The following is a 10793-nucleotide window of genomic DNA, read 5'->3' on the forward strand; positions in this document are numbered from 1 at the left end:
GTAATGAAACCGGCCAACTTCATTTTACCGGTGTTTGTACAGGAAGGCCATGGAAAAAGTGAATCATTAATTACATTGACCTGACATCCACCAGAGGTTCTCTAATCGTCTTCTTATTTTTCTGGCTACCTTGTACAATGTGCTGGTGATAGATATAGGGTTATACAGGAGTTAAAAAGTGGAGGCAAATGTCTATGACAAAAAAATGGGCCTTAGCCAGTCGCTTGCCTCTCTGTTACCAGGACCTTGTTTCTAATGCAGACATCTATCATTAGTGTTCATGCAGAAGGTCTTTCGTTGGTTCGACTTCATTTCTTTGAAAATCCGTCTCGCGTTTCGTATATTCAGTTGTGGGCGAAAACTGCAAACTTGCAGTGGCAGCCTTGTTTTTGTGCTTCTCCTCTTTAAAACGGCCATTATTTAGCAAATGCTTTGCTAGACACGTGCTAGATGAGCGTAAAGATTATGTTGCATTGGATTTTATTTTTGGATCACTGTGATGGAAAAATGGGCTATGGAACTACACTTCCCCGGCCAAACAATATGCCGCTTATCTGCTGAACGAAGCCCACAAGCTTTTGAGAACTACCGTAGCCTACAAGCACTCAGTGTTTATCGGCGCTGTTGGCTGCAGGAAAGGAAATAAACATCAGCGAGCATCTTTGCTCATGTTTCACAAAATATACGAGCTACAGAGACTTTTGCGTGGATAAGTTGCTTACCGCACCGTGAAACTAGTGAAAATATGTGCATAATTTGCAGAAATTTAAGTGCGATAATTCATGGCTCCCGTGTCCCGCACGCCACGTCTGATCCCTCTTGCTCCTTTCGCCTCCATGTCTTGGCGCCTATTGCACGTTTATCCTCAGAACCTTCTGATAGTCTGGGATACTGGTGCTCACGAGACTGGGTCTCATCTCCTGGGCGGATTTGACGCTGCACTTTGGGTTTATGGCTCTGCGTGTTGCCCTTCGTTTTTCCTTCGCAGCGTTCGTGATGGGCCTAAGCAGGCTTAACGTTCAGATTACTCAGCGCTCCGATCGGGACGTGTCGGTGCACAAACCGCCGGGCACTGCTCCCCGCGGAGTAGGGGGATCAATCGCGGATCCCGTGTGCGATGCCTGTACTCAGAGGCTTCGCGAGGTCGTCGATATCACAGCTGCAATTAATATTAATCGCATATAGCGAGTTCGGGAGATTCCAGCGTCCTGAAACAGTAATGCGCGATATGTGAAGGTGGAGACGTTACCCAGAAAAAAAAAAGTAAAGCCGGCGTCGCGTAGCGGGAGGTTGTGTTTTAGTGAGGGCTCCCACAACTACTAAGAAATATTTTCAGCGCGCTCTGTGCGTCAACGGCGAAGAAGCGCTTACAAAGTAGGACTTTTTTTCCTTTACTGTAGGTGGTGCTGCAAAGTCAGGTTTCAAGAAAGAAAATGAAAAAAAAAATGATTCGTAGGGCCGTTACATTGATATGGGGACGCATTACCAGCGAAGCTGTTTAGGCTGCATACATGGTCTGCATACATTATGAAATCATCACGTTTTTTTTTTTTTCATATGGCACCACACTACGCCGACACAAGCGCCGCCATGGTCAACGCGCCTCCCATGCATCGGCCGCAACCGCTGCTGCAACCGCGCCAGCACCTTGGACGTACGTGACGTTATAACAACAGAAGTGCGGGCCTCATGCACAAGCGCCGTCGCTACAGTCTTTCCCCCTCAGCCCCTACCCGTCTTCATTGCTGACGAGGCTCCCCGATACGTTCGTAAGCCGCCCAGGATACTCCCTGGGAACGCACGTGTGGAATGCATACGGGGGCTAGAGGTAAACAGCATCCCTGTAAAATAAAAGCTGCCTTGGGGCGTTGACACTATTCCCTTTGTCTTCCCGTCAATCCAGCATTGCTGCGTCGCCGCTTTAATTTAACATGGCCTTTCTTATCAGTCTGCTTCTGGAGTCAACACGTCATGTTTTAGAAACGCTGCACTGCACAGTAGCTGTTATAGGGTGTATGCTCAGCTGTACCACAGACCAAGATGTTTAGGCCTTCCATATTTAAGTATCCATCGTTGTGCGGAAGACCACTTGCTTCTGTATTTATGGTGTTCTAGACCAACCCGCAGCATAGTTATATCTCCTCTGGATCTCAAAATTTTCGCGTCATGGTCCCCGAGTGGGCCTGGCCAGGTGACGTTGAGTTTACTCGCGTCTATTTTGGACCGAATAAAGTTGTTTCACTCACTCACTCACTCACTCACTCACTCACTCACTCACTCACTCACTCACTCACTCACTCACTCACTCACTCACTCACTCACTCACTCATGCACTCACTCGGTGGAGCGCAAGGGGTTACCGCAAACCAGCGCACACACACCACTGTCGCTCGGCCTCAGCACTTTCTACTAGTCGTCCCCTCTGGCTGAAATGCCCGCTAAAAATCGTGCATAGAACGTAACTTCAATGCGCAACAGAATGCGCAACAATGTTGCGCTTTTCCGTCAATTTCATTTTGTTGTTTGTACAACCGAAAGTATAGACAAAGCTTCCTGACATCATTTTGTTTGTTTATTTGTTCGTGCGTGCGTGCGTGCGTGTTTTCTTGTGCATTTTTAAAAAAATCTGGATACTACACATATATTGGAAACAACGCTTGCCCATTTGTTTTCGCTGGACAATAGCCTCATTACTTCTTACCGTGCTGAGCTCCATAACTCAATGCTACAGATCTACGTTGTCAGAACATCGCCCGTAAAACGGATCCACGTTAAAAAAAACCAAAAAAACCTTATTGTATGATGTTCTCTCTGGCGTATTCCAACAACCTTACAAGCACGCAGCAGTACGGAAGAGGACTACAAAAACAGCATACTCTTAAACACTTAAATGATAATATTTATCTATCAACTACATTAGGACAGATTTGGAAGGGGCCCTAAAGAAAAAATAATCCATCAAGCTTCGTCCGCCTATGTAATAGCACAATGGTCGTTTTCGTAAGCTAGAATGGACACGAAAACAAAAGAACGGTGGCGGTACCGCACTGATATTCCCACACCACGTCGCCATGACGTCATGGAGCCGTAAGGCGTCTCTTCTATAGGGTTATTTAATAGTTGAACTACAGCAAAAAGCTCACATTTTGAAAGAACCGACAACCCAACTAGAAAGTTTCAAGAACCTTCCTCCTCCAAAAGGAACGAAAGACGATAAATAAATGTTTTTAAAAGCGCAACGCAGCGTTTTACTGATGTGCGGTAGTTGAGGTTCGGACCCCACGTTCAAGAAATACAAGTTTGGTCCTAATGCCCTTCACAAAGATAGACAGAGATTTATTATGTGAAAAGTGACACAGAGCTCGGCTTGAACTGCAATATTCCAGCCTGCTAATCAATGTTGGCGCAAGGGGAAAGGAAACAAGAATAAATGACGAACGCAAAGACGATAAAGAGACAAGAATATATTTAAAAAACTTCTTACAGCCGCATATCTAGTTCACTACCTTACAAAATGCCAAAAATAGTCTTTGTGGCCATGCGCACAAAACATTTGGCCAGTTTATTTTCTCCCTGTAACAAAGAATAACTTTCCAAATGTAAATGAAAACAGCGCCTTTTACGCTAGTTTAGGATTTTATCTATTATTCTAGTGCTATTATTTAACATCTCTTTAGTTTGTGTTTAGTATACTTGCAGCTTTCTAGGTGCTCTAGACATGCGCTAAAAAAAGGACAGCAAGAAACAAGACGAATTACAAGAATTATACTCGGCCAACGTGCCCGCAGATGTGGTTTCGTTTTCGCAGAGCGCCTCGTTTGTCATTTTGGTGCTACTTCTTTACCGGCTGCTTGGTGAGATACCCGCGGCATACCATCTCCGCAGAGCTCAGTGGCCGTGACGGCTTTTGTTAACGAGTCAAGGGCAGAGCTCTTTTTTTTTCTCATCGTCTTTTCCTTTTCCCCCAACTGGTTCATGCCTTTGTTTTGTTTGTAAAGGCGAGCGGAACTCGGAAGAACAATCTATCGTCATCCCCGCCAGCCGGCATTCGTTTTGTAGTTGGCTTCTTCCACACACAACAAAACCATGTTGCAAAGCACGCTCTACAGGAGGCACAAAGAGAACCACAGATTGCACGCTCTCCGCTCTTCTTCCTCTAAGTTATAATTTGTCGCTTCGGTACGCTGCTTTGTTGTTGCATTTCTTCTGCCACCCCTCGACCCCTGACAGCCTAGCCCCGGGCAGCAACAGCCATAACCGTTGGACATATAAAATTTATTCCTATCCTCCTTCTGCCACGTTCCCCGCTTCTGTTCTCTGCAGCCCTTCTCATCTTCGGCATCCCAGAATCGGCGTATACAAACTCACAATATATTTTACTAGAAATAGCTGAAATCATATGCAAGATTTATAAACGCGCAGAGCAGGGAAGGATAAGCTATAGTATGTCGTCAGCCCATCTCCGCTTCCCATGAAGAATACTACAAGAAATAAGTAGGAATGAGGAACGCGAACAACGGTGTTGCCTGTATGCACTAAAAGATGTCCTAAAACAGTGACACTTTGGAATCTCAAGCAGTCGCAGCCAGTCTTTCTCAACTTCTTTTGGGATGTATTTATGCCTCTGGTACCCTTCTACCAGCAAACTGAATCTCGTCTGCATCGTAACGTGAAATTGCGTTTGATAATGAGCTGAAACAATTACATTGAAAATTATTCTGCTTCAACTTGCCAGGCTTACAAATCGCCTGCTGAGCGTTTATAGAGGCGTTTACGCTTACATGATAGAGCGTTTATGTATATTGTTGGAGCTGCGAAACTCAAGCATGTTATGATCACTGCATTTGCGTGCTGAAAGTACAACAAGAAGAAACGGGAAAAGGAGAAAACACAATTATAAAAACATCCGACAGAAACCATCCCAGGAATAGCGTCGACATGAATGAGATTAGGATCAAATCAATCTAGTGACAGACCTTACGGCCACCACTCCAAATGCGAGTCACGCATGAGTCATGCTGCAACCGGGCGTCTCTCTAGCACTTCGTGTTGAACGCTGCATCATCGAACGGCACCACCGTGAAGTCTGGACGCAGGACGTGTCTGGATATATATTCAGACAAGATTGTCTGAGTACATATGACGGCGGTTTCATTCCACCCAGGACCAGATAAATTTCGAAGGATTTCGCTTGCCATGGAAGAGCGCTACATACCATGTCGCAGATCTCCAGCAACCCGTGCTGGCGGCAAAGAGGCTCATTGAAAAGCAGCACATGCGCAGTCACACACAACCGGTTACCAAAGTTGGCGTGAAAGGGATTCATTGAAGACCGGCACGTGGTTGGTTTTGAACCCGGTTGCCTGAGTTCAGCAGTGCGATGGTCTAATCATTACACCATAGACTACCCAGCGACTGAAGTTGGAAAGGCGGTTAAATGCGGACGGAAAGACGGACGGACGGACGGCACACAGATTGACGCAGAGACAAACATGCCGCAAACTGCTCTTGTTGATTGTTCTCTGGCTCGGATCCATTGAAACAGGCAAGGATTGAGCCAGTTCATCATTTGCTTGCACTCACCGCGTTTTGCAGAAAATATTAATACAATTTTGTTCGTGGTGACATACTTTGTTCTCGTTATTCAGCAACAATAGATGCTGTTTGCGTAGAATACACTGAACTGAGAAATGTATACTTAAGGAAATAGCCAAACAAAAAAGAAGATATATTACATAAGAAGCTCTTATTTCTTTTCATTCTTTGGAAGATAATTACTGTTTTATTACTCTATAAACGGATATTTCAATTGCTGCTCAGGGCAGCGCGTGGCAAATAGAGTTTTGTGTTTCAGCACCAAGCTACTCTGCCATGGGGTCTGGGATGCGCCAGGACATCGTGTTGGTCATAGGTAGTTATGTAGTACGTTCATATATTACTGCAGACGTGTTACATGAACGAGAAGAACGGGAACCGAGGGGCCCGATTATTATTAATCATATCATAAGAAGCCAACAAACAATGACACCAAGGAGAACATAGGGGAAATTACTTGTACCTACTAATTGAATTAAAGAAATTATAAATGATGGAAATGAAAATGGATGAGAAAACAACTGGCCGCAGGTGGGGAACGATCCCACGTCTTCGCATTACCCGTGTGATGCGCTTACATTTGAGCTACCGCTGCGCCGTTTTTCCATTCACTTTCTGGGGTATTTATGTTTCACAACTAAAACTAACCCTTCTCGTTCATTACATAACGAGGGCTCGAATCCAGGCCACATTGATGCGTTCAGGTAGCATATGTGGCTTTATTGACCAGTTGCCTTCATCCAAAAAGATCACGTACTCGTGACGCCTGCGGCAGAAAGGATGTTCCACATTGGCCGCCTAGGTTTGTGAGTGGTGGCGCTGGCTAACACTCCCAGGGTTAGTTCGAGTTCTAAAACATAAATACCCCGGAAAATGAATGGAAAAACGGCGCCGCGGTAGCTCAATGGTAAGAGCATCGCTCCCGTAATGCGAAGAGGTGGGATCGTTCCCCACCTGCTTGCCAATTGTTTTTTCATCCATTTTCATTTCCATTATTTATCATTTCTTTAATTGAATAAGTTAGCACAAGTACTTTCTCCTATGTTGTCCTTGGTGTCATTGTTTGTTGGCTTCTTATTTTAAGACGTATCACATGTAAGTCTCAGTGACAGTCCCCACATAAGCATAGCGCTTTGTGACACCACCCCCCACGTTTAACACCATGAAAGCATGTAGTTTACAGGACGTGCGTACATAGTTCTTATTCTTTCGAGTCGCCGTCACCTATTTCACAAAATGCTTTTCATTGCCAGTCACCGGCGGCGTACTCGCTATTCGTACAAGACAGCGTCTAAGCAATATTGGTTATTAAAGAGGAAACAACATTACATAGGTGCCTGAGACATAATATTATCAAGATACACCGCCTAGGCCCGACGAAGTGATATGAAAAGATTTCCTAGTTACTTCGAACGAATACGAGTTTCCCCTTCTAGTATTATCACCACAGTTTCTTCACATTTTTGTGAAGGACGAAAGACGACCGTCTCCGGGTCGTCTTCCGTCCACGCTTGAGCGACTAAATTCTCTCTACATAGGCAGCTCCTGTCTAGCCGGTCTCCGGTGGATCCATTCTAAGACCATCCGCAGCGTTGCCTCCGAGCTCGCCAGCGTCGCGCTGACGATCACCGAGCCCGAGTGCGTAGACGAAGTGCCCTTAGGGGGCGGCACAGTCGAGCACGCGCACATGGGGAAGGCGGTTCACATTCGGGAAAAGCCGAGAGAAAGAGAAAGAGCTCTCCCTCCCGACCCGGGAGTAGGAGCAGTGCCGTGAAGCCCGCGTCACGGCATCACTCTCGGCGGCAGCGGAGCAGCCAAAGAACCCGCAACTCGGGCGGAGAAAGCGGCGGGGCTGACAGACCGTGCTCAGCGCGCACTTTGGGATGGCGCTCGAGCGCGCGCTCGACGGCTGAGTAACGAGGTCGCGCTGGGTGCGACGATTGCGGCAAGCCGAAGTGCTTCTGTGTGTGGGTGATAGAGGACACCGAGTGGCGGAGTGCTTCATAGGCTCGCCGCTCATTGTCTTCAAGGAGCCGGCGCAGTACTGCGTGTTTGTGTCAAGGGCGTGGAAAGAGGAAACGGCTTCGTACGAAAGAGCAATTCAGGTGAGTTACGTAAATATGAAAGCCGTCTAGCACCCCAGATTCTGAACACAAATTACATTTACCGTATGTAGGCTATGCAAATGATCGCAACCAACTTCACGTAAATTATCAGCACGCATGTTTGTGAGTTTTCCACGTTTCTTCAAGTCTAACACTTCAATCTGCTCTTTGGTGAAAGGCTTGTTCAGGAGAACACATATAGCTATACAAAAACCTTGATTAGTATGACCCTTGATGTAACGAAGGTCAGCACCTCCTTGAACAAGGACAAACGGCATACTGAAACAAAGTCTAACGAGCAAAAGTAATCCTAAAGGATTCGAGGGGGCGTTCTAGCGGTGATAAATGAATGCGGCGTGATGACGCGTGAACAGGGGGACAGCGCTATAGAAGAACGGTGCCTGCGAGAATGAAACGATGCATCTGTCAAACTATTACGCCTTCAAAAAGCGGGTTTACGTACTCTATTGTGATGTGCTGGCGCTGTTTTCATTTTTATTTTCGGGAGGCTCACGTTCGCTTACTGACATCTCCCAAAACATTTTCATGCCTGACGTGCAGTTTTATCTATTCTGCTTTATTTATCACGTGCCTGTTTTGCAGAAGAATCACTCGTTTATCTGTTATACTTTTCTTGAAATTTTGTCCCCAAAAGCCGCAACAATATAATTCATTTCTTTACTTAAGTCTGCCACTGATTACTTGGAATTATGACGCCAAGCTCTACGCAGGTACCAACCATTAAGGTAAATTGAACCTCGAACAAAAAACAACTCATCAGAAAGCCTGTTCCCGATTATTGCATGTTGTAAGTGCGACATGTAATAGCTCTGTAGCCGGTTTCTTAGCGTAGTGTAGTCACAAATGTACGTTTCGGAGTTTGCATCGAACTTCTGCTGCAAATGCAGGTGAAACTGGAAACGCAATAACGCATTGGTGTCGTTTTAAACTTTGTCAGCATTTGAAGTTGTGCTGATAGTACATGATACATTATTGGAACATTTCATGAACCGGAAAAGAACCATGCCGCGTAACCTCTACTGCTTGAGTCGTCAACGCTGATTCTTTGTGCAAAAGTTAAACTTTATGAACCGATAGCGATTGAGCAAAAGACACGTATGTGACAACAGCGGCGGTGTGAGTCAAACGTCGAGTGATCTTTATATGCGATGAGCATTCTTTGCCTATTTCTGCCCTTATTATACTATCTATCTATCTATCTATCTATCTATCTATCTATCTATCTATCTATCTATCTATCTATCTATCTATCTTCTAACGTCGACCCAGGGGCTTATATTGTCTATCAGCTTTGTATATGTAATAGTGGTCGTGGTGCCTTAGGTTTCGTTCCGTCGTCCTCAGTCCAGCTTCTTTTTTTTTATTGAAACTAAAATAAAAACAGATGCAGACGCCCTACAATGGTGATGTCTACTTCCTTCCAGCTTCGTTATCTGGCTGTCACGCTGTCGTAGTCACGCATAATTTCCCAAGTTGTCTAATAGTTTTGGGCCAGTAGGCAGCATGTCGTGTTGATGCGGTCGTGGTCGTTGCGTCGTTGTCATTTCAGATTTCTCATCTGAATCTCGTCAAGCCGTCGGCGTCCCGTTATCGTCGTTATACAGGCCTCGTGATAGTCTCGTCACGCCATTGCTGTCATACGAATGTCGTAACCTCATTGTCATCATACTGTTGTCATGCCATCGTAGCCATGCACTCGGTGTCATACCGTCGTGCGGATGGCGTCGTGCTCATTTTGCCGTGGCTTTTTTTTATCTTCTTCATCACACTCCCGTCATGCCGCTGTCCTCATACCGCCTTTGTCATTCCCTCGACGTCGTCGCTTTTTCGTCGTTCCAGCGTTGTCACTGTACGTCTACGTCATACAGCCGTGGTTATGGCGCCATGCTAATGGACGACCTTGACAAGCGAGTGTCATAGCAAAGTGGGACGATACCGGAGTAAGTCGCATTGAACCGAAGCGACGGAAGTCTCAGAATGATTTCTGCAGGTGTTAAAAGTACACGTGACTTCAGCAACATGGCGTGTAGCTGCATCGCTCGAATGCTTAACCGCATTACCGTCGATCGCCATCGTGAGGTTGAGTTCTGCCGTAATGTTGTTGGCATCATGAGGCTGTCACAATATTGAGCGTCAGGTTGTTCCTGTTGTTCCAAGTACAGATGTTCAAACTTTGACGCTGTATACCGCTAAAGATTACTCTGGTACGCCAATTTTATAAAAAATGCAAACTATAGACACGGGTGCCGCTAATATCGGCCGTTCTTACCTCGCGATTGCAATTCAGGTGGGAGGTATCGCGACACAAAACTTGCATGCTCGTCCACTCTAAAATATGTTTAGTATATAAAGGCATCCCTGGTTTTCGTGGGAGGTATTGCGCTTGTATATATTAATTATTGGCGTCGTTTGCTGACGAGAAGCTGCGTAACGTAATGAAAAACACCCCAATATTCTTCTCAACTACCCTAAATGACTGGCACAGAGAACAAAACAAACTTAAAGAAAAACTTCAATTATGTCCATCCGCCCGTTCTATGAGGACAAAGAACAATATTTAAAAAAAATTAACGCAACATCAACTCAACTTAACTCAGCTCTAGAGCACACTTACCGTTCACCGAGAGAATATGACAATCCTGCTGTGCGCATGAGCAGAGATTTTATATAAAATTACGGACTCATTTTGCAGACACTCGAATCGGGTTTTATGTTTGTTTTGGAAGTTTCTGAAGTTTCTATCATCCGTTAAGATAATAAGTTCCTAGAAAACACTCGCCCGCTAAGTTTACCGACACCGGGAGACGCTTTGTGGTCGTCTCGTCGTCTGAGTCAGGCGTCCCTTATCTCCAAAAAAAAATTTCCCTCGGACCCTTGTTCATTATCTCTGAACAAAGAGAAACTGTGGAAGTCTTGCGCAATTTTCTTGTGAGGCATGACCTGATTAGTTCCTATAGTGAATGGGGCTGTTTGAGGGACGTAGATTTTTGCTCATGGTAACGTCCTAATGACTTCGTCTAGTCACTGAAAGTTTGCGTGAATTAATGTGTTGTTCGTTTAAAATCTTATTTT

The sequence above is a fragment of the Dermacentor silvarum genome, chromosome 10 (assembly GCF_013339745.2).
Source record: "Dermacentor silvarum isolate Dsil-2018 chromosome 10, BIME_Dsil_1.4, whole genome shotgun sequence".
In the NCBI taxonomy this organism is placed as follows: Eukaryota; Metazoa; Arthropoda; class Arachnida; order Ixodida; family Ixodidae; genus Dermacentor; species Dermacentor silvarum.